The 23,711-nt window shown below is 39.1% G+C and overlaps 1 protein-coding gene across 4 annotated transcripts in view; it reads left to right on the top strand.

The window, feature by feature from the left end:
* LOC150083206 (ras-related protein Rab-28-like) overlaps positions 1-23,711 on the top strand; it is a 158,944-nt gene that overhangs the window by 97,966 nt on the left and 37,267 nt on the right. The gene's annotated exons all lie outside the window — the stretch shown is intronic.

Raw genomic sequence — 23,711 nt, 5'->3', positions numbered from 1 at the left:
GTTTTTTCAAATGTTTAGAAGAATGCTCACTAGTGGCAGAAACTCAGTAAAAATTATTCAGATTTTCCTAACTAATGTTAAAATATCTAATTATTAACTCTTTTGGCTGTGAGTGTACCACATGTAGGTGGATTCAATGCAGTGAATTTTTGATAGTGGTTATCGCTGTATGCGAATTTTTTTCATGAAATCTTAATTAAAATTTTTCCAAAAAAAACCTTGTTTATAAATGCCTCAGAAATATTAATGTGATCTTATTTTGACTTTACTGTCCAATGCTAGAGTAAAATTATTGTTAACAGAATTAAACAAGTTAGTTAATGTACATGGTGTGTCAGATGCACTAGCAAATAGTAATAATTTGTAACTTATAACAAAAAAAAAAAAAAAGCAGAAAGCAATGAATTATGTTTCTGTGTATCTGCATTTTGCCCATTCATTCCTCTCTACATGGCAACAAACATCCAGTACTTCAGCTATATTGTATGGTATATGAATAGCCTATGTGATATACTTGAAGGAAAAAATAATAATTGGTGAATTTCTGTTTTCTTGATTTTGCTAAAATTTGTAATGGCTCGACAAATATTTTTAAAGGGCCCAAATATAAAGTTTCATGAAAATCCATTTATTGGGAGTAGAGTTGTGTGGATATTCTGGACAGATAGACAGAGGGAGATATTGAAGACAAAGGCACATTATGCTTATTATTATTATTAGCTATATGGTGCAAGGAAGCCTGAGGCTTATACTGCACCAGCCAAAAAAAAATTCCTGTGCCACCCTGAGAGAGAGAGAGAGAGAGAGAGAGAGAGAGAGAGAGAGAGAGAGAGAGAGAGAGAGAGAGAGAGAGAGAGAGAGAGAGAGAGAGAGACACAGACAGACAGACAGACAAAAGGGAATCACCAAGAAAGAGAAGAATGATGATATCCAGCTCAGGACCCTGGGTGTGCCATGCCCATACTCACCAGATGTGAGCCCCAGGGGTGAAATATATGAAAATGCACCAAAAAAAAATTAAATTCAAAGAAAAAATTTTGCAGATAATTTGTTACTTTGCTGATACAAAAATAACCCTTACATGTATTTATATGCTATCAGTTTTTGTTTCAGTTTTATCAATTCTGGATATGAATTCCAGAGAAATTCTTCAGTTTCAGCTTTTTCAACACATATCAGATATCAACAAGTGCAGTCTTCTGCTTCATTTTCAAAGCTGTTTTGTGTTGCTGTCTGTTTTAAACTGCATTTACAGTTAGTCAGTATTAGTATTAATAGTGGCAAATGATGCAAGAAAGTAAGCTTGTACAACCTCAGCCAAAAAAAAAAAAAAAACTCACTTCCCATATTACCTGTCCATCCTCTCTAATTGTTTATCTAGTTCTTCCATGAATTTTATTCAAACTACACATTTTCACAATACCAGATGGAAGTCTGTTGTAACAATCAATTACCCACTGGCTGAAAAAATTTTCACATGTGTATCCTCAGCTATCCTTTATTTAAATTTATGTTCACTCATTTGTTTTTCATCAGCATTTAGCTTACTCAATACATTAATAGCCTTAAATACCTCAATCGGATCTCCTTCCTTGCACGTGCTTAGTCTAATAGATGCTGCAATTTGCAGAACTGAAGCTTCTGTTCCCCTCAGGGTGCTCTGGTCATGGAAGAGAACAATCGGTGGATTTTTGGCTGCCGAAAAGGGATAAGTATTTTTAATTTTTACTGTATTCTTTGTTAATTAACATACTACTTTGTGTTTTACAGAGATATTAAATAGGTTTAGTAGCGTTTGTTAGCTTGCTATTTTGAATTTAACCAGCAATTTTTTTTTTGGAAGTTGCAACTCCCGGTGTTGGCACCAATATTGTTGAACTAGCCGCTACATTGTAGTCAATAAGAAATAGCGTAACGTGTATATATCTCGAACTGATAGTGTAAGGTATAAAGTAAAACTAGATAGCTTAATACGAAGCACTGTATTAGGAATCTGTTAGCTTAGTATAGTATTATCAATTAATCAAAAATATTATTAATCTTATTAAATTTCATTGTTAATTAAATTGTATTTAAATGGAAATCATGATCCAGACTAGAGCTGCGAAGAAAAGATCACAGACTAGTGAGAATGTGACTCGGGGAGAAACGAAAGGGGCAATTCTCCAACACATCACAGGCTCAAAAAATGTGTGAAATGTGAAATGTTTGCCAACCTTTCTAAAACAGGACATGATCTAGCCAAGGAGGATGCCTTTGCGTGTGTGTGTGCTAGGTGTCTAGAGTGTCAAGAAATTAGACGCCAACTCAACATTTTGAAGGGCGCCCATCATAGACGCCCATTAGCGTTCTGATGGGCATCTACGAGAGCTTGAGGTGTGGGGTAAATGCCCTCGAAGAAATTAATATGAGGGGCTCATCAAGCTCTCAGTTGCCCAGCTCAATGGCGGAGCTCACTCTTGTGCATCAGGCAACACAGAGGCAATCTCCAAGGCAGAATGCACTTGTCTCAAAGGAACTAGTTATTGTTCCTGACTCTATTGTCAGAGAGATGGGGAATATATACTATGCAAGAAGGATAGGTGGAACAGGACCAGAGTTTGTCTACCAGGGGCAAAAGTTGATGATGATGATGTAGAGCAGATATCATTTTTTAAGGGCACAAAAGGCAATATTGTTGGTGATAAAAGTGATCTCTTACTCCTAATGTCATTGGAACTAATGATATTTAGAGTAAGAGATCTGTAGATTTACTTAACAAGTACAGGTCAATGTTGGAAAAAAAAGTTACGAGTTAGGGTTGAATGTGAAAGTGTCTGCAATTCGATTCAGAAACAAGGAGGGAGTATATGATGAGAGCTTTGTCAATCAATTCGGCCCTGGAGAGACTATGCAAGGCTCAAGGGGTAGAATTTTTTTTCAGCCTGGTCTGTGCTTGTTGACAGGAGAGTCTGCTTCTACAGGGATGGGGGTACACTTAAATAGAAAGGGTGCAAGAATATTTTCTGATTCTATTGAGGCAGTGTTAGATGGGTCGGAAAACTGCTTACTTGGGAGGGGACTGTTTCTATTAGAATGAGCAGCAGCCTGGAAAGCAAGGTAATAGAGATTTCCTGGACTGCTGGTAGTCATAGTGGAACAAGTAAATACATGGGCTGTGTTAGGGTAACTAAGAGTAGGAACAGGTGCATGTATACTTGCATGTACACCAATGCTAGTCAAGACATCAAAGGCAGTTACTGTTGAGATATCAGAGACGTGATGTCACGCAGATATAAGCAGTGCAGATTTGGAATTTAGGGAGTACAGTGTGTACAGAAGGGATAGACAGGACATGAAGGGAGGAGCCTCCATAGCCAGGTGGTAAGGAGCAGCAGTGCGTAGCACACGCTTCTTGATTAAACTGCGGTTCGAGCCCGTCACCACCAAATATGGAGGATGCGGAAAGGTCAGGGAATGACCACCGCATATCCCGGAGCAATATGGCCTTAGTTGCTAATGCTCCTAAAAACCAAATAACAAACAAACAACAAGGGAGGAGGGGTTATACTGTTAGTTGAGAAACACATAAAATCTAAGGAAGCACATCCAACTAATGTTGGTGGATAATGCAATGTTGATTCTGTTTGGTGAGACATAAGCACTGGGAAAGGAAAAATGTGAGTAGGTGTGTATTATAGGCCTAATGAATCTGATGAGTAAAATGAGCAATTGTGCACTGGGCCAGTAAATCAGAATGTCTTATAATGGGGGATTTTAACTTCCAGATATCGACTGGAACTTGTGAGTTGATCACTTGCACACTAGCAAGACATAATGTGGATTTATTGGATGACATGTTTTCTACAGCAACATGTTCGAGATGAAACCAGAGGGAGTAATACTCTTGATCTGATTATAAGCAGTGATTATTCATGCATTAAGAATTTGCAGATAAAGGAACCACTGGGTTTGACAGTGATTACAATGTACTGATATGGGAATTACTTATAAAGTGTAACTACCATCAAGGCTAAAGGGAAGGGCTTTTGCTTTCGTAAAGGTGACTACAGGGGTCTCAGACAGTTTTTAAATTCCGTACAGTGGGATCAACTGATGATGTTACAAATGTTGAATTCTAAATGGGAAGCCTTCAGGGACTTAATTTTGAAGGCTACTAGGCTTTTCATTCCAACTAAGAAATACTGTTCAAGGTTTAGGCCTAAATGGATGTCAGAAGAATTAATGAGGCTTGTAGCAGAGAAGAAAAATGTATGGGATACATATAAAGTATCAGGTGACACAGAAGCCTATGGCAGATATAAACTAGTCTGTAATCAAGTCACAAAGGAAGTTAGGCAGGCAAAGGCAGACTACGACAAATCTTTGGCAAAGGATGCAAAGAAAAACAGCAAAGGGTTCTTTACCTATGTAACCTGTAGAAGGAAAGGGATGAATCTGATTGGGCCAATATAGATGGGTTGACTATTGATGATCATGCTCAGGTAGCTGATAAACTGAATGAGTATGTTGCATCTACATTCACACATGAGGAGTTATTCAATGAGGGGAGTGCCAAAAGTTTATCAAACTCTAACAGGGAGCTAAATAATTTTGTAATAACTGAGAGCAAAGTGGAGGAGAAATTATATTATTATTATTATTATTAGCCGTATGGTGTAAGGAAGCCTGAGGCCTATGCTGCACCAGCCAAAAAAAAAAAGAGTACCCTGAGAGAGAGAGAGAGAGAGAGAGAGAGAGAAGTAGGAAGGCATCACCAAAAGAATGATGATTTTTGTTGAAGTTAAATGTAAGGAAGGCACCTGGGATGGATGGGATCTATCCAGTTATATTAAAGAAAGTAAGCAAACCCTTAGCCATAACTATGAGAGCTTCTTTGGACTCAGAGGAGGTCCTCATGGACTGAAGGTGTGCAAATGTATCACCAATTTACAAAGGGGGTTCAAAAGGTGACAAGTAACTATAGACCTGTTAGTTTAACTTGTGTTCCTTGGAAAATAATGGAATCACTGGTTAAAGAAGCATTGCAGGATCATTTAGCATTAGAAGAGGCATATGATGCAAGAAAGCAAGCTTATGCAGCATCAGCCAAAAAAAAAAAAAAAAAAAAACCCTTCCATTTCACCCCTCCGTTCGTTCAAAATACCTGTCCAGCTGAGCCTTAAATTTATTTAGGCTATCAACTTCCACAACAAGGGATGGAAGTCTGTTCTACCAACCAACTACCTGCTGGCTAAAGGTAAATTTCCGCACATCTATCCTACATCTGTCTTTCCTCAATTTGAATTTATGCCCTCTCAGGTGATTATTCTGAGCAAGAGGAAGAATCTCATCAGCATTGAGCATGCTCAAACCATTCAAGGCTTTATACACCTCTATCAGATCACCTCGCTGGTGCCTAGTCTCCAGACACTGTAATTTGCAAAACTTAAGCCTTTCTTTGTAAGAGCAACCCTTTGTTCCAATCACTAATCTTGTTGCCTTTCTCTGTATTCGTTCCAGCAGCTCTACATCCTTCTTGAAATGAGGCCTCCAGACCTGTATACAGTACTCAAGGTGTGGCCTAACCATTGCCATATACAAGGGAATAATCACCTCCTTATCCCTGCTAGAAAAATTCCTGTATGTCATTGACAAGACACCATGAGCTACTCTTGCAGCCCGTCTGCACTGCTCAGAGAACTTCATATCTGCCTGCACAATTACCCCCAGGACCTTTTCATTCTCTACCACTGTCAGTGTAGTACCACAGAGTTGATACGTTGCTCTGGGGTTGCTGTTTCCCCTATGTAGTACTTTACATTTGTCAATGTTAAACTTCATTTGCCACCTCTCTCAGCCCATCTGCTCAACCTTTCCAGATCCTGTTGCAGCAGCATAGCATCAGTAGTGTCCTTAACAACCCCGCCAACCTTTGTATTGTCTGAAAACTTGGACATTAAGCTTGATATACCATCATCAATATTATTTATAAATACAGAAAACAATAATGGACCCAACACTGAACCCTGAGGGACTCCACTAATAACATTAGTCCACGATGAACAGTGTCCATTGATTACCACTCTGTCTTCTCCCCCTCAACCACCCCTTTATCCATAGCAGCAATTTGCCTCCAATGCCACACTGCTCCAATTTATGCAGCAGTCTTCCTTGTGCAACAGTATCAAAAGCCTTTCTAAGGTCCAAGTACAGTCAGTCCTCATATAACACGTGTTTATACTACACGAATTCGATCATACACGATTTATAAATAGTGGAACGATATCTTATATAATACGAACCGAATTCTCATATGCATGATTCGCCTTTGTGTTTACAAGAAATGGCAGTCCAATGAGGAATCATCCCAACTGAATGCAACACGATAGGAATGAAGAGAAGATTCTGAAAATGTATTTATGTTTTTTATATCAATGAAGGGGAAACACGTTTCACCATAATAACGTAAAAACCAACACAATTCCAGCTATCGGTATAATCGCAAATGCAATTAGATCGAGTTTATAGAATTTTTATAGAATTTAAGTACTGTCTCAGACCATCGTAGTCACCTTTACGAAAGCAGTAATCCTTCCCTTTACCCCTGATGGTAGTTACCTTTGAGTAAATCCCACTTCAGCACTGCCACCTAGTGGTTCCTTTATCTGCAGATTCTTAATGCATGAAGAATCACTACTGATAATCAAATCAAGAGTATTAGGTGGCAGTGCTGAAGTGGGATTTACTCAAAGGTAACTACTTTACCATCAGGGGTAAAAGGAAGGATTATTGCTTTCGTAAAGGTGACTACGATGGTCTGAGACAGTACTTAAATTCTATACAGTGGGACCAACTGATGATGTTACCAACAGCAAATTCAAAATGGGAAGCATTCAAAGAACTTATCTTGGAAGCTACTATGCTTTATATACCAACTAAGAAATATTGTTCAAGGTTTAGGCCTAAATGGATGTCAGATGAACTAATGAGACACATGGCAGAGAAGAAAAATGCATGGGATTCATATAAGTTAACACATGACACAGAAGCCTATGATAGATATAAGCTGGTTACAATAGATATAACCAAGCCACAAAGGAAGTTAGGCAGGCAAAGGCAGATTATGAGAAATCTTTTGCAAAGGATGCAAAGAAAAACAGCAAAAAGTTCTTTACTTATGTAAACTCTAGAAGGAAGGGGATGAATCAGATTGGTCCACTTGATACTGATTGTTCAACTGTTGATGATCCTGCTCAGGTAGCTAACAAACTAAATGAATAACAAACTAAATGAACAATCATCCAATAAATCCACAAAAAACATGTGAGTGACCAATCCACAAATTCCAGTCAGTATCTGGGAAATTAAAATCCCTCATTATAAGACTCTCTGATTTACTGGCCCACTCTATTTCCCTGTACAGTTTCTTATTAAACTTATCAGAATCATTAGGCCTATAGCACACTCCTACTCTCAATTTTGATCTCCCAATGCGTATGTCACACCAAACTGATTTGACACTGCACTGTCCAGCGATGTCAACTAGCTTCACTTCCTTGGATTTTATGTGTTTCTTAACTAATAGCATAACCCCTCCTCCCTTCCTATCTTGTCTATCCTTTCTGTAGATGTTGTTCCAGTTCTGCATTCCTTATATCTGTGTGACACCACGTCTCTGATATCCCAACAATATCTGCCTTTGATGTTATGAGCTATACCTCAAATTCATTATTCAAACTCCTAGCATTGGTATACACGCAAGTATACATGCACCTGTTCCTATTCTTAGCTACCCTAACACAACCCATGTGTTTACTTGTACCGCAATGACTCCCAGCAGTCTCTGAAATATCCTGCATCTTAAGACACAGCATGGGTTTGTTAAAGGGAGGTCTTGTCTTACCAATTTGATTTGATACTGTGTGGTGGTCACAAAGGAACTGAATGCCAAAAATAATTTTGATATCATATACTTGGATTTCAGGAGAGCTTTTGATACTGTTGTGCATGGAAGATTGCTGTACAAATTGGAGAGGTATGGCATTAAGGATAAGTTGCTACAATGGATAAAGGGATGGTTGAGTGTGAGATAACAGAGAGTGTTAATCAATGGACACTGGTCTTTGTGGAAAAATGTTATTAGTGGAGTTCCCCAGGGTTTGGGCCTATTGTTGTTTTGTATATTTATCAGTGATATTGCTGAAGGTATATCAGGTTTAATGTCCAAGTTTGCAGGATCTAGATAAGTTGGGCAAATGGGCTGAGAAGTGGCTACTGAAGCTTAACATTGACAAATGCAAAGTACTGCATATGGGTAGCAATAATTGAAGAGAAACGTACTAATGTTGTTGTACTACACTCAGGGAAGTGGAAAGTGAAAAAGATATGTGGGTAATCGTGCAGTCAAATATGAAGTTTGCTGAGCAGTGCAAACAGGTGGCCAGGGCAGGTCATGGAGTCTTGTCAATGATATATAGGAATTTTGCTAGCAGGGACAGGGAGGTTATTATCCTGTTATACAAGGCAGTGGTCAGGCCACACCTAGAGTACTGTGTACAGGTCTGGAGGCCTCATTTGAAGAAGGATGTAGAGATGCTAGAACGAGTGCAAAGAAGGGCAACAAGATTGATGAGGGGAACAAAGGGGTGCTCTTACCAAGAAAGGCTTAAGTTCTGCGAATTGTATCACCTGGAGAGTAGGCACCTGCGAGGTGATCTGATTGATGTGTATAAGGCCTTGAATGGGTTGAGCAAGCTGAATGCTGATGGGATTCTTCCTCTTGCTCACACTAAGAACCTGAGGAGGCACAGTTTAAAATTGAGGAAAGACAGTTGCAGAATAGGTGTGCAGAAATTTGCCTTTAGCCAGTGGGTAGTTGATTGGTGGAACAGATTTCCATCTTTTGTTGTGGAAGTTGATAGCCTAAATAAATTCAAGGCTGAGCTTGGACAGGCATTTGGAATGAATGGGAGGGTTTTGTTTTTTTTTAGCTGATGCTGCATGAGTTTGCTTTCTTGCATCATATGCCTCTGCTAATGCTAATTGCACTTCTCTGCACCCTTTTGAAATGATCCACATCCTTCCTAAAATGAAGCTTCCTGTGTGCAGTACCTAAAATGTGTCCCCACTACCTTATACAATAGGATAATTATCTTCTTATCGATGCTGGCAAAATTCCCATATATTATTTACAAAGCCCAGTGACTTGTCCTAGCAGTTCACTTGCATGGCTCAGAAATCATGTCTGAGTGTACAGTTGTCTTTTTCATTCTCCACTATCCTGAATGTGGTACCATAGATTTTTATGTTATGGGATTACTGCAACTCATGCATACCACTTTGCATTTGTAAATGTTAAATTTTATTTTCCACTTCTCAGTCCATCTGCCAAATATTTCTGGATTTGCAGTAGCATACTTGATTACTGTCATTAACCACCTTGCTAACCTTCATATAATCTGAAACTTGGACATTGAGCATAACATGCCTTCTCAATATCATTAATAAATTTAGAAAACAGCACAGGGCCTAACACTGAACCTGGGGAACTCCACTAATAACAGTAGTTCAAGAAAAGCAGTATCCATAGATAACCACTGTTTATATACTCTTACTCAACCATCCATTTATCCATAGCAGTAACTTGACACTAATTCTACACTGCTCCAATTTGTATGGCCATGTGGAACTATGTCAAAAGATTTTCTGAAATCTAAGTATATGATATCAGAATTAATTTTTGCATCCAATTCTTATGTTACTCCATCATTGTATCCAATCACTTAAGTCCAACAAGATCACCCAGTAACAAATCCATGTTGTGAATTCAGTATGATTGCATTCCTGTCTAGCCGGTCCTGCATTACTTCTTTAACCACTGACTCCAAAATTGTCCTTGGAACAGAAATCAAGCTAACAGGTCTGTAGTTATTCATGCCACCTTTTGATTGTGCTTTTTGAATTGGGGATGCATTGGCACATCTCCAGTCCATAGGGACCTATCATGAATCCAAAGATACTCTCATAATTATGGTTAAAGGTTTGTTTCCTTCCTTTGCTGCTTCCCTTAAAATAATTGGATAGTTCCATCCACACCAGTTGCCTTTTTACATTTAGATTCAACAATTTCTCATCAATTTTCCTCTTATTTATCACAAAATCATTTAGCTTCCTGTTAGAATTTGGTACACTTCTGGCATCTCCATCCCTAAAATATTTCTCATGTATGCATAAAATATCTATTCAGCTTGTCAGAAAACCTGAAGAGGAACATCAACAGTTAAACTACTCATACCTGGGTGTCCAATATAGTTCATACCCTTCCTCCTAGTGTTTACAGAAGTAAAGAAGCCTTTGCTGCTTTTCTTTGCAGTCCTTGCCTTAGCTTGTTTGGCCTCCTTTATGACTTGATTGCAGAATAGTAATCTACTGTAAGCTTTGGTATCACCTGTTTATTTAAGTGCATCCTGTATATTTATTTTTCGCCACCATGAGTCTCATCAGTTTATCTAACAACCATTTAGGTCTGTGCATTAATTAGTATCCCTTAGTTGGTATAAGAAGCTTAGTTGCTTATATGATTACTTCTTGGAATCCTTTAGATTTTTTTTTTTTTTTTTTTTGTTAATAACATTATCTGTTGGTCCCACTGCATAGAATTTAAAAACAGTCTGAGACCACTTTAGTCACTTTTACAGAAGCAAAAGCCCTTTCCTTTGCCCTTGACAGTATTTAACATCTTTAATTGAATCTCACATCAATGGAAGGGGGATTGAAGTTTAACATTGATAAATTCAAGGTGCCTTATATGTTCTTGTTTATACTCTGGCATGACCACTCAGTCAGAGTTTACAATAAATCAATCAGTACAATTTGTTAATCGTATTTAGCAGTCACGGGCTCGAACCCCGATCCACTCAGAGCGTGTGCTACTGCACTCGCGCTCCTGACCACTTTGCTACATCAGTAATCCAAGTTTTAACTTACCAACTCTGTGGTAATACAAAGAATTACTGAAATCTAAATATATGAAGTCAAAATTATTTTTTTTTTGCATTCAGTTCTTTTGTTATTGTGTCATTGTAGCTAATCAGATTGGCTGACAAGATCTCTGTTTATAAGTGCTGTGATTTCTGTAATAACTCTATTCCTGTCAAGATGATTCTGCAATACTTCTTTAACCACTAACTCCATTATTTTCCCTGGAACTAAAGAAAAGCTTATAGGTCTATAAATACTCACTTTGCCATTTGTTTTACCTTTGTGAATAGGAGAAACATTTGCACATCTGTAGTCTGTAGGACATCCCTGAATCTAAGGATGCTCTCATAATTATGGCCAAAGGTACCTATTTTGTTGCTTCTTTAATATAGGTTACATACAATCACCCACAGGTTCCTTAATTACTTTTAGTTTCAATGATTTAACTCACAGTCAGGAGCAGGCTGTCCTGAGGGTGCAAGGAGTGCGCTGCACCTGGGCGGCAACGTTCAAGGGGCGCCTAAAACCTGAAACTTTCATACACATATGAAGAAAATTTTAAAGGGGAGCACCAAATTTCAATTGGCACCTAGACACCACATACCCTAGGAACGCCCCCTTCTCACAGTTATAGGTTTATATACTCTCATTTATCACAAAATCATTTAGTTTCCGGTTAGAGGTTGGTATATGTCTGGTATTTCTATCCTTAAAGTGTTCTCTATATAAGACTCCAGATGATTATAGATAAATGTAGGACCTCCCCAGAAACTAAGGATGTTCTCGTAATTATGGCCAAAGGTTTTCTTACCTATTTTGTTGCTTATTTTAATATAATTGAATAAATCCTGTTAGCCCCAAGTGCCTTATTTACTTTTAGCTTCAACAATTTCTCCTCCAGTTTCTTCTTAGTTATTACAAAATCATTTAGCTTCGAGTTCTAGGTTGGTATATATCTGGTATTTCCATCCCTAAAAACTTCTTCGCAGATGCAAAATATTTATTCATTTTGATGTAAATTTTTATTATTCCTTTATTTCCTTACTTCTCGGAGAAGGTTTATCTGTTTCATGGGTGCCTTTCAACCTACTGACATGAGAGGTCATTGACGGCAGACTGTGGTCATCCACTGATGAGTCCCCCCAGCAGCTCAATGTCCCGTGAAGTGCCCTGACTGCAATTATCTTTGTCTGCAGTGGTAATGCCCATTGATTGAATTACTGATGCCGAAGCCTTGCACCAAACACCCTTATATGATAAGGTTATTGTAGAGACAATAGACTGCCTACCAAATTCCTGGGGCTATTGCTTCTTTCAGACTTAAGTTATTGTTATATTTATTTTTCTTCATACAATGACAAGTCTCAAGATCTTGCCCTGTGCCTACTACCTGGGCATCAAGAAGGAACAGTGAACCATCTCTTGCCCACAGAAGGTCGGGTTTCTGCAGTCCTTTCATAGTTTGATATTGGGGCTCCTTTCGGACCAACCAACCCAAGTCTATTTTTGACTATGCTTACGATTGCATCATGGTGCTCGACATGTAAACCATGCATACGAAAGCACCTATGGGAGATATGGGCGAGTAACTCGACTGCATTGCATCCAGCCCCGCATGTCCTCTTTGTACTACGTCCTCTTGATATTCTAGAGAGGGTAGGAAGAGCATTAATCCTTGTTCTTATAAGGTCCCATATATGCATGGCTGGAAAATAACTTGGTTCCATCGCCCACCCATCGATGCTGAGATTGGACTTTTCCTGACTCACATATGCAAGTGGCGTCGAAGGATGCATGCAAGAGATGGCTCCACCATCCCTTCACCGACACCTTGCTTTCAAGAAAGACACTACCATCACATTGCAGCCTCTTGATGTTATTTAACTCATTTTGTATATGAACAGAGTTAGCTAGCTCTCTAGTCAAGGCTGAAGGGGAAAACTGTAGCTTCTCCAGCCTAGTTCTTTTCAGGAGGGGGGGATGGGATTCCAAGACCCCCTCTGTGATGTCAGCATAAATATATGCAGTGACTGCATTGCTTGACCGATGACCTCACTTGGGAATCTAGAGCATTAAGTCTAGAAGCTGTTACTCTCTCCAGGACCAGACTATGATATAGCCAAGGTATTAAATAGGTCCTGAGGATGAAAAGCCTCTGCTGGGATTTCAAAGGAGCTGTTCTAAGTTTCCCCAACAGGTCAACCAAGGAGGCACTGGCCCTCTCCCTACCTGATGGAGTGAACTTCACACCAAGGTACTGCCATGTAGATTTATATTGCTAGCTGGAAGGCAACAGTCACCGACAAAAAAAAAAAAAGCTACGGTCAACCGCCATCAGCTTTTTCTCTTTACTGGAAGGGACCAGGGACAAAGTCCAGGACTTTGAGATATTCACCTGAAGTCCTCTCTTCCTGAAAAACTGAGCAGCACGATCTAATAAACTCTGAAGTCCGGAGGACGTTGATGCCACTAGGATGAGATCATCAGCGAATGCCAAGGCATTAACCTTGACAGAGCCAAGATCTAAACCAATGTAAGCCAGGAGATCCTTAATTAGCACATCTAATACTAGATTAAACAGTAATGGGGACAAAGGGGTCTCCCTGCCACACACTATTCCAAGGCTTGATGACTTGGCCTATATTCGCCCATAAATATCATCTCATCTCATCTTAGAGCTACAATTATTATACATAGAAATAATATATGAATGAATAATTAATGAATGACATAGGAAAGTGCTTCCTTACAAGAGCCTCATGGATTGCCTTGAATGATACTGAGTCAAATGCTTTCTTTAAATCAATGGAGGCAAGATGTAAACTTTTTAAGTCCTTCCTTGATTATAGAAGCGACTCAAAGATAAATATATTTTCAGCAGCACCATCCACTGGTAAGAAAGCTTTGTCGAGGTTCAATAGTCACAACTTTGGAAAGTTTTTTTTTAACTAAAATCTTGTGGAATAACTTTAATATAACTGATGCAACAGTTATAGGCTTAAATTCCAATGGTTTACTTGCATTTTCCTTTTTTGGAATAAAGGTGGTATAAGCATTGTTCAAGACTGACGGGAGACAGTCCCTCCACAAGAAAAGATGCAGTAGATCCTGGAGAATCACATTAGGGACACTATGCAAGAAAACTGGTGTTACCTCATCTGGCCCAGGGCTAGTCGTCATCAAAGGTAATGCCTCCCTGAGGTCAGGAACCCAGATAGGATTGTAGAGCACAGAACGCAGTTCACTGTCTTCTTCATAAGAGGATGAAAACACAACATCCATTCATATGTAATGGGCCAGTATGATTCATCTATTTCTTTCTAGTGTTACCTCATCTGGCCCAGGGCTAGATGATAAATAAGCAAATATTTATCTGCAATTTTTTTTTTTTTTTTTTGTGCCATTATCCAAACATTTCTCATGATCTGCTTTGGCTTACTTTAACCCCCTTAGTGAACTGATTGCAAACTAGCTAACTGTAGGTTTCTGTTACCCTGCTAGTTTATAATCATCCCATGCATTTTTCTTCTTGGCTATTAGTCTCATCAGTTCATCTGACATTCATTTAAAGTCTAAACCTTGAACAGTACCTCTTGGTTGGTATAAAAACTTAGTAGCTTCTATGATTACTTCCCTGAATGCTTCCCATTTAGAATTTGCATTTAGTAACATCGTCAGTTGGCTCCGCTGATGAGAATTCAAAAACTCTCTAAGACCATAGGGGATTGTAAAAGCAAAGTCCTTTTCCTCTACTCTTGACAGTAATTATGTTTTTAAGTAGATTCCACATCAATGTATTATGATCATTGTCCCCTAATGGTTCCTTCATCTGGATATTCTTAATGGAAGAAGAGTCACTACTGATAATCAGATCAAGAGTATTGCTTTCTCTTGTTGCCTCACAAACATGCTACAGAAATTGTCACCCAAAAAAAAACAAACCTCAAAAATTTTATTAACATTTTATTCCATGTACATATATTAACTTGAACGCATGTGAAGGACTAAAACCATACACCAGTTATATAAACAAAAACCAAGCACTACTGCAAATAGCCCAAAGTTAAGTCACTGTGCTAAAATTGAACAGTTGTTAATTTCATTGTGCCTTTACTTTTACAACACTTGTTTATTAATGATCTCTTAAGAATGATTGCCTATATGCATTATGGCACATCACATTGGCACCTTTTTTTGACAGTGATATGCATATTGGCATATTTCCCTGGTGCCATTTGATGCTTATATGTGTCAGAGCCAACAAACATGTTCGCTGCTAATTTAAGACAGTGGCACAAAATATACAATGCTATACACTTATATATACTGCTTCTATGCATATTGGTACATCATTCTGGTGCCATTTGATGCTTACTTGAATCAGAGCAAATGAACATGTTTATTTAAAACTGACAGTCATTAGCATTAGCATTAGTAGAGGCATACGATGCAAGAAAGCAAGCTTATGCAGCATCAGCAAAAAAAAACCCCTCCCATTTCATCCCTCCATTCGTTCCAAATGCCTGTCCAGCTCTGCCTTAAAATTATTTAGGCTATTAGCTTCCACAACAAAAGATGGAAGCCTGTTCCACCAATCAACTACCCCCTGGCTAAAGGCAAATTTCTGCACATTATTCTACAACTATCTTTCCTCAATTTCAAGGCCTTATACACCTCAATCAGATCACCTTGCAGGTGCCTACTCTCCAGGTGCTGCAATTTTCAGAACTTAAGCCTTTCTTTGTAAGAGCACCCCTTTGTTCTCCTCACCAATCTTGTTGCCCTTCTTTGTACTCATTCTAGCAACACTACATCCTTCCTAAAATGAGGCCTCCAGACCTGTACACAGTACTCTAGGTATGGCCTGACCATTGCCTTGTATAACAGGGAGGTGATAGCAAAATTCCTATATATCATTGGCAAGACTCCATGATCTGCCCTGGCAGTCCGTCTGCAATGTTCAGTGAACTTCATATTTTGCTGCACAATTACCCTCATGTCTTTTTCACTTTCCACTTCCCTGAGTGTAGTACCACACAGTTAGTACATTTCTCTTTGGTTATTGCTACCCATATGCAGTACTTTGCATTTGTCAATGTTAAACTCCAGTTGCCACTTCTCAGCCCATTTTCCAAACTTATCTAGATCCAGTTGGAGTAGCTTACTGTCGTTAACAACCCTGCCAACCTTTGTATCATCTGCAAATTTGGACATTAAACTTGATATACCTTCATCAATATCATTGATAAATATACAAAACAACAATGGGCCCAACACCGAACCCTGGGGAACTCCGCTAATAACATTTGTCTACGAAGAGCAGTGTCCACTGATTACCACTCTCTGTTACAGATTGTCCGTGCTCGTTAAGATTGTGCCACTCAAAACCACTAAAAGATATCCCCAAGAAAAACCTGCTCCATCCTACTTAAAGGTTCTCTCAATATCAGAAGGGCACCCCACATAAAGATTCAGGAAACAACAATTAAGCTTTCCATTGAACTTTTAAATATCTTGGTATTCCGCTGGATAAAAATCTGTCATTCACACCCCATCTTACTTACCTCCGAAGCAAAATCAAAAAGTACTCCTCACTAATAGCTAGAGTCACTCGCCGCGACTGGGGGCTTAAGAAGAGGACCCTAGCAATCTTCTATAAGACAGTCTTCTTACCAGCAATAACACACGCATCAGGAGTCTGGTTCCACAATGTGGTAACAGCAGTAAACAAAAGGAAGCTAGAGACCATTCAATGTTCAATCCTACTGACAATCGTGAGCCTGCTGTACTGTAAGCTGATTGGTTGTTGTTGGGTTTTTTTGGCGCAAAAGCAACTTTGGCCATATTGCGCCTATCTATTAATGTTTATGTGACAAGGAAGTTTATATTTCTTAAATATGATTTATATCTGGTCAAAATATCCTATTAATTTTAAATAAGTGAATATATTTTCAATGTTGGAGTTATCGCCTAGGATTTGTGATAAGGTCAGAGAATCTTGGAAATTTATTGGGTGATGGAAGGCTGACTGTCGCGCCATTATGGTATTGTGGACATTCTATAAGGAAATGTTTTACAGTGAGTTGACAAGAACAGTGAAAACATTCTGGGGGGTTTGCTTTGATGAGTAAGTGAAAGTGCGTGAGATGAGTATGTCCAAGGCGCAGTCTGGTTAAAATGACTTCTTCGTGCCGATTTTTACGAAGACTCGATTTCCATGGCTGAAGTTCATGTTTTATTTGAAACAGTTTATTGTTTGATTCATTTTGCCACATTTGTGACCACTGTGTATGGAGAATTTGTTTTATAATAGGCCTATAATCAAAATGTGGAACTTTGTAAAGCCTTAGGTTTGTGTTTGTAGGATTCTTTGCTGCTCTTTTAGCATTAGCATTAGCATTAGTACAGGCATTTGATGCAAGAAAGCAAGCTTATGCAGCATCAGCCAAAAAAAAAAAAAACCCACTTCCACTTCACCCCTCTGTTCGTTCAAAATACCTGTCCAGCTGAGCCTTAAACTTATTTAGGCTATCAACCTCCACGACAAGGGATGGAAGTCTGTTCCACCAACCAACCACCCGCTGGCTAAAGGCAAATTTCCGCACGTCTATCCTACATCTGTCTTTCCTCAATTTGAATTTATGCCCTCTCAGGTGATTATTCTGAGCTAGAGCAAGAATCCCATCAGCATTGAGCATGCTCAAACCATTCAAGGCTTTATACACCTCTATCAGATCACCTCGCTGGTGCCTAGTCTCCAGACACTGTAATTTGCAAAACATAAGCCTTTCTTCGTAAGAGCACCCCTTTGTTCTATCGGCTCTTTCATTACCTTCATGCCTGTATGTCCTGGAATCCAACAGAATTTTACTTGCCTCATTTTACTTTTGAGTTTCACAAGATGAGTTTGTATCTGATGAAGAATGGGATGCGATGGAGTCTGCCTTTGTTGCAGAGCGTGTATTGCACTCAATGAATCTGTGTATATGAGATGTTTCAGATGCGGGGAAGATGCTATGTATTTTAAGGCCATTAGAATGGCGAATAACTCGGCAGAATAGCTGCTGCATTGGTTTGGGAGTTGCTGTGAGATAACAGTGTGTGGAAATACCACTGCAGCACCAACTTTGGTGTCTGTTTTAGAGCCATCTGTATATATATGAAGGTATTCAGAGAACTGTGATGAGTGGGCTGCATGCATCTGTTTTATGTTGACATTTGCCAGAGTGCTTTTTCCCCATTGTTGAAAATAAGTGTCACAGTTAGGCGTGAAAGTGTACCATGGTGGAATACTTATGCTATTATCTTCGTGTATGTTGTCAAAGCTTAGTCCCCATTTTGAAACTATTTCTTTTAGTCGTATTCCAGCTGGTTTATTTACTGTGGGTTTATTGTTGTAGAGAATTTCCCACTGTGGGTTAAAAAAGATACTGCCAAGTAGGATGATGAGGAAGACTTCGGATTTTAATTGCATGGTTTAATAGCAGCATTTGCCTCCGGAGATATAGTGAGGGCTCGTGGGTCTCTGCATATAAACTTTGGACTGGTGAAGTTCTGTATGCTCCTAAGGAGATTCGTAAGGCACTATGATGTATGGTATCGAGCCATTTGATGACACTTGGTCTACACGAACTATACACAGGGGCTCCATAGTCTAGTCTTGATCTGATTATAGCATGGTATAGGTGAAGTAGTGTGAACCGATCAGCTCCCCACTTCATTGCAGAAAGAACTTTAAGAATATTTAGTTTTTTTTGACAGGTTGTTCGGAGGCATTTGATGTGATCCAAAAAGTTAAGTTTTTTATCTAGAATGAGGCCAAGGAAACGTATACTATTTGCTAGAGGTATCAGCTGGTTTTCTAGTCTTATTTCTGGATCTGGGTGCATTTTTCGCTTTCTACAGAAATGTATGGCCACTGTTTTTTGTTGTGATATTCTATAGCCATTGTTTTTAGTCCATAATTCTATTTTTTTCACTGCGCTTTGTAACTGCCTTTCAATCATGTTCATGTTTTGTGAATGGCACGAAATAGTAACATCATCTGCATATAGGAATGTTTCCACTGTTTTTGGCAAGTCTTTTGTAATAGAATTTATTTTGATTGAAAACAAGGTTGCACTCAGTACTGAGCCCTGAGGAACTCCTTCTTCCTGAGTATATATTTGTGACAGATTGTTTTGATATTTTACTTGGAAGGTTCTGACTTTCAGGAAATTTTTTACTAAGAGTGGTAAGTTGCCTCGCAAACCAATGCTGTGGAGATCTTTAAGAATGCCGTATCGCCAGGTAGTATCAAAGGCCTTTTCTATGTCGAGACTGATCATTATTAGATGCTCATTCCTTAGAAAAGCATTTCGGATATTTGCTTCTGCTTTTATCATGGGATCTAGAGATGATCTATTTTTACGAAAGCCGTATTGATTTATGTTAAGTACATTATATGTTTCTAAAAACCAGGTTAATCTGTTGTTCACCATTTTCTCGAGGATTTTCCCAAGGCAACTTGTTAGTGCTATTGGACGATAACTTGTGGGAATCGTATGATCTTTGCCAGGTTTAGGAAAGGCAATTACAAGGGAGTGAAGCCAGGAATTTGGATAGTAGTTTTCCATGTAAATTCTGTTGTATAGCATAAGCAAAGCCTTTAGAGATTTTTGATTAAGTTGTTGGATCATTTCATAGTGAACTCCATCAGGACCTGCTGCACTCTTCCTAGACTTAGACAGAGCTTTTTGCAATTCTTCTATGTTGAAAGGTTGGTTATATGGTAGTTGTTGGCTGGTATTAAAGTTTAGTCTGTATTTTTCAGCTACAGTTTTCGTTTTCTGAAAGGATGGGGTATATGCCGATACTGCTGATATATTTGCAAAAGTAGTTGCAAGTAAGTTTGCGATTTCCTTGGAGTTAGTTATTTCCTGTCCATTCCAGATTATTAGTGGAGTTGGAACTGAAAGAAATTTCCCATTAAGTCTTCTGATTTTGTTCCATATGACATGGGTATCTGTATTTTTATTAATTGTGGAGGCGAATCGTATCCATGAATCCTTTCTACTTTTACGCTGGATATATCTTGCTCTGGCTCTAGCTTTTTTAAAATTTATGAGGTTGATGGAAATGGGATACTTTCGGAAGAGATTCCAAGCCTTATTCTTCTCTCTTTTGGCTATCCTGCATTCTTCATTCCACCATGCTGTGTCATGTTTATGATGTTTTCCAGATGACCGAGGAACTGCAGCTTCAGCTGCTATTAAAATTTGGTTTGTGACATGAGCTGTAGCATTGTCTATGGGCTGAGTGGTGATTATTTGTTCATCTATTGCTGCAATTGTTTTATATTTAGTCCAGTTAGCTTTATGGAATCTCCATCTTTTTTGGCCATCGTGATGTGCAACATCATTTGTTAGTATTTTGCAGACCACAGGAAAATGGTCGCTATTCAGTGGATTCTTCAATATTGACCATTCAATCAATGGGTATAGGACAGGTGAACATATGGATACGTCAATTGCGGAGGCTGTTCCAGTGGGCAAATGGATGTATGTCTCAGTACGAGTATTAAGGAGAGAGAGATTTTGCTCTTCCAGTAATTTCTCAATCAATTTACCACGTTTGTCTTGATGACAGGATCCCCACATGGGATGGTGACTATTTAAATCTCCCATGATACAGACCGGGGGTGGTAGCTGGGTTACTAATGCTTCTAGGTCTGAATATGCATACTCTTGATTTGGGGGAAGGTAGAGTGAGACCAGTGAGAAAGTAAACTGGATTGAGACTCGTACTGCAACTGCTTCCAAAGATGTTTGTAGTTGGAGGCGTTTACATGGAATTTTGGAGTCAATTAGAATTGCCACTCCACCATGAGCTCCACAGGAAAGGCATCGGTCTTGTCTATAGGTACCGTAACGGTTCACTGCTGTGTTTACTTGTGGAGTTAGGTTAGTTTCTTGAAGACATATACCTACAGGGTGATATTTATCAATTAGGTTGCGAATGTCATCAATGTTGCTGCGGAAACCTCGACAATTCCATTGTATTATTGTGCGCTTTATATTGGCTTTGTAGTTGTATTTGTTTCTGACTTTTTACGAGTAGGGGTTTGCTTGGATCGCTCAGGCTTTTTCTCTTTTCTGGGAAAGATTGGGCGAACTTCCATCTCTTCCTCAGCATGTATCTCTAAGATTGGTTCTTCTGGGACTTCTTTTTCACATGTATCCATATGATCATGGACAGGGAGTTTGTCATCTATATCTATGTTTTTAGTATTTATAGTTGGCCGTGACGTGGAAGGCATTGTTGGAGGAATTGTAACAGGTGTATTTATGGCTTGATTAGAAGTTGAGATTGAAGATGATTTTGCCGATGGAGCTAGGATTGAGCGAGCCCAATCAGAAATAGAGATGTTTGGGGGAATTGTAACTTTGGTTTGAACTGAAGTGGTAGTGGTGGTGACAGCAGTTATTTGTTTATGCTGTTGGACAGTTGCTGCATATGAGCTTGTTATTGTAATTGGTGATATTTGTTTCTTTGCCTCAGGGTAGGAGACTTTGTGCTCGGTTTTATACTTCTGAATCATTTTTTCTTTTTTCCATGTTTCACAGTCTTTGGAGTAAGCGGAATGGTTGCCTCTACGGTTTGGACACTGTAGGATTTGTGCAGAACATTCGGTATGGGTATGGTCTTTAGATCCACATGAAGCACATACAGCAATCCCTCGACATAATGTCTGTGAATGCCCAAATTTTTGACATTTATAACATCTGATTGGGTTCGGTATATATGGTCGGACATGACAGTTCAAGTATCCGGCTTTTACAGATGTTGGTGGATTTGGCAAGTTGAAAGTTAGTATAATGTTTCTGGTTGGAAGTAGTGAACCATCCTTTTTAATTAGTATTCTTTTTACCTGAATAACATTTTGTTCTGAAAGCTCTTGTTTGATTTCTTCCTCGGATACATGTAAAAGATCCCATTCTGTTATAACTCCTTTTGAGTAGTTTAAGGTGGCATGAGGTGATACTTCTATGGGAGTTCCTCCAAGTGTTTTCAATTTAAGTAGCTTGTCAGAATGCTTGGATTGAGTTGTTTCAACAAGCAGGTCACCTGATTTTAGTCTGCGAACCATTTTTGGTGAGCCAGCGATGTTCTCTAAACTTTTCTGAATCAGAAAAGGAGAAAGCTTGCTGACTGGCTGGTCAGTCAAAGAATGTATTATGAGGAAATGAGGCCAGATATTCTGGTCTGTATCCTTCTTTTGTCTCTTAGCAAAGGAAGGGTTGTAATCTTCCTGCTCTCTAGAATGTGATGGGGCATTGATCCCACAAGAGTCAGTATTGGTATGGTCCATCTTTGCTCCTTTTAGCCCTTGGCAGAGGGACTTTTCTGCCAAGATTTCCGGCCCCGCCACGGGGAGGCAGGAGCAGTGCCTGGTGTGACCAAGCGAAGAGTAGTAGGGGTTAGTAATATACTATGAGAAAATAAAGAAAGGTGGCTTTCCTTTCTTGCTCTGTACAGGAACTTTTGTTACGAGAGCTTTTATAAAATAAATGGATTTTTTAACGATAAGGACAAAAAATAACTGTAAATCGCTTTCTAGAAATCGCACTGGAAGTACAGTTAAATTGCTCAGTCACAATCGCTTGGCACCCGGAGCCGTACTGTAAGCACCCATGCCGTCCAGGTCCTCTTGGACGCTCTCCCCTTGGACCTGGAGATCGTCCGCTGTGGGTTGCTTTATCAACTATCCAAAGGCAGAGCAATCACCTGCCTAGACTATACAACTGATCCCGTGAACGACCATAAACTTGAGAAAAAACACCTTCTCACCCACCTACAGCAGGCCTGGCAAACCCGCTGGACAACTTCGACAAAAGGGGAAGTCACCCGAAGATTCATACTGGATAATCAACTAGTGTTTCCCAAATGCCCAAAATGGTTTTCACCGGGACTGCTGACATCTTACCTACTCACGGGACACGGCTCAGTTTAGTAAGAGCAAACCCTCCAGTTTCAGATTGAGTGACACCCCTGTCTGCCACTGTGGACAGCCAGAGACGTGGGAGCACCTCATTCACCACTGCCAACTATACGAAGACCTCCGCTGCCTCTTAATAACCAGAATACGTTTCTTGCCAATAAACCAAGAACAATCTCTCTTGGAGAGCGAGGACAATTATAAAGATGCCGTTTGCACAGGATCTTTTTACTAGAAAAAGGATATACCCACAACCTTAGCAGGAATTTTCCTACAAGCCAACTACTAATGTCGTCCAGAATAAAGATCCTTAGATGCCTCAACCAAACAACCAAATCCTTAGATGCCTCAACCAAACGGCTATAGACCAGATGAACAACGGTACAAAACATTACACATCACAATATCCATACACTTTTAAACCTCTGGCCTCTACAGTATTCTGTATCACACCACAATGTATACTATGTGGAAATGGGGGAAACCCCTGTTGCCATTAGACCCTAAATACACTATACACCATTGGTAAGTCGAAAAAACTGAGAGCATTTAAAAATCTTTCCAATTTTTGTGTTTTGTATAAAACTCATAAAAATGCCTGGATGGATGTTCCTGTTTTCCAAGATTGGTTTATAATTTTTTTAAAATTTAATTAATCTTACTTATTTAATTTAATCATAAGATAATATTAAATTTATTTAATCTTACCTTACGTTCAATTATCCGGAAAATTTGGTTATCTGGAAGAGGTCTGACAAATTATTCCGGATAA

Source organism: Mastigoproctus giganteus, chromosome 7, assembly GCF_048544385.1.
Source record: "Mastigoproctus giganteus isolate SK-2022 chromosome 7, ASM4854438v1, whole genome shotgun sequence".
Classification (NCBI taxonomy): domain Eukaryota; kingdom Metazoa; phylum Arthropoda; class Arachnida; order Uropygi; family Thelyphonidae; genus Mastigoproctus; species Mastigoproctus giganteus.
Note: the sequence above shows the minus strand (reverse complement) of the source record. Positions and strands in the feature narration are given on the sequence as shown.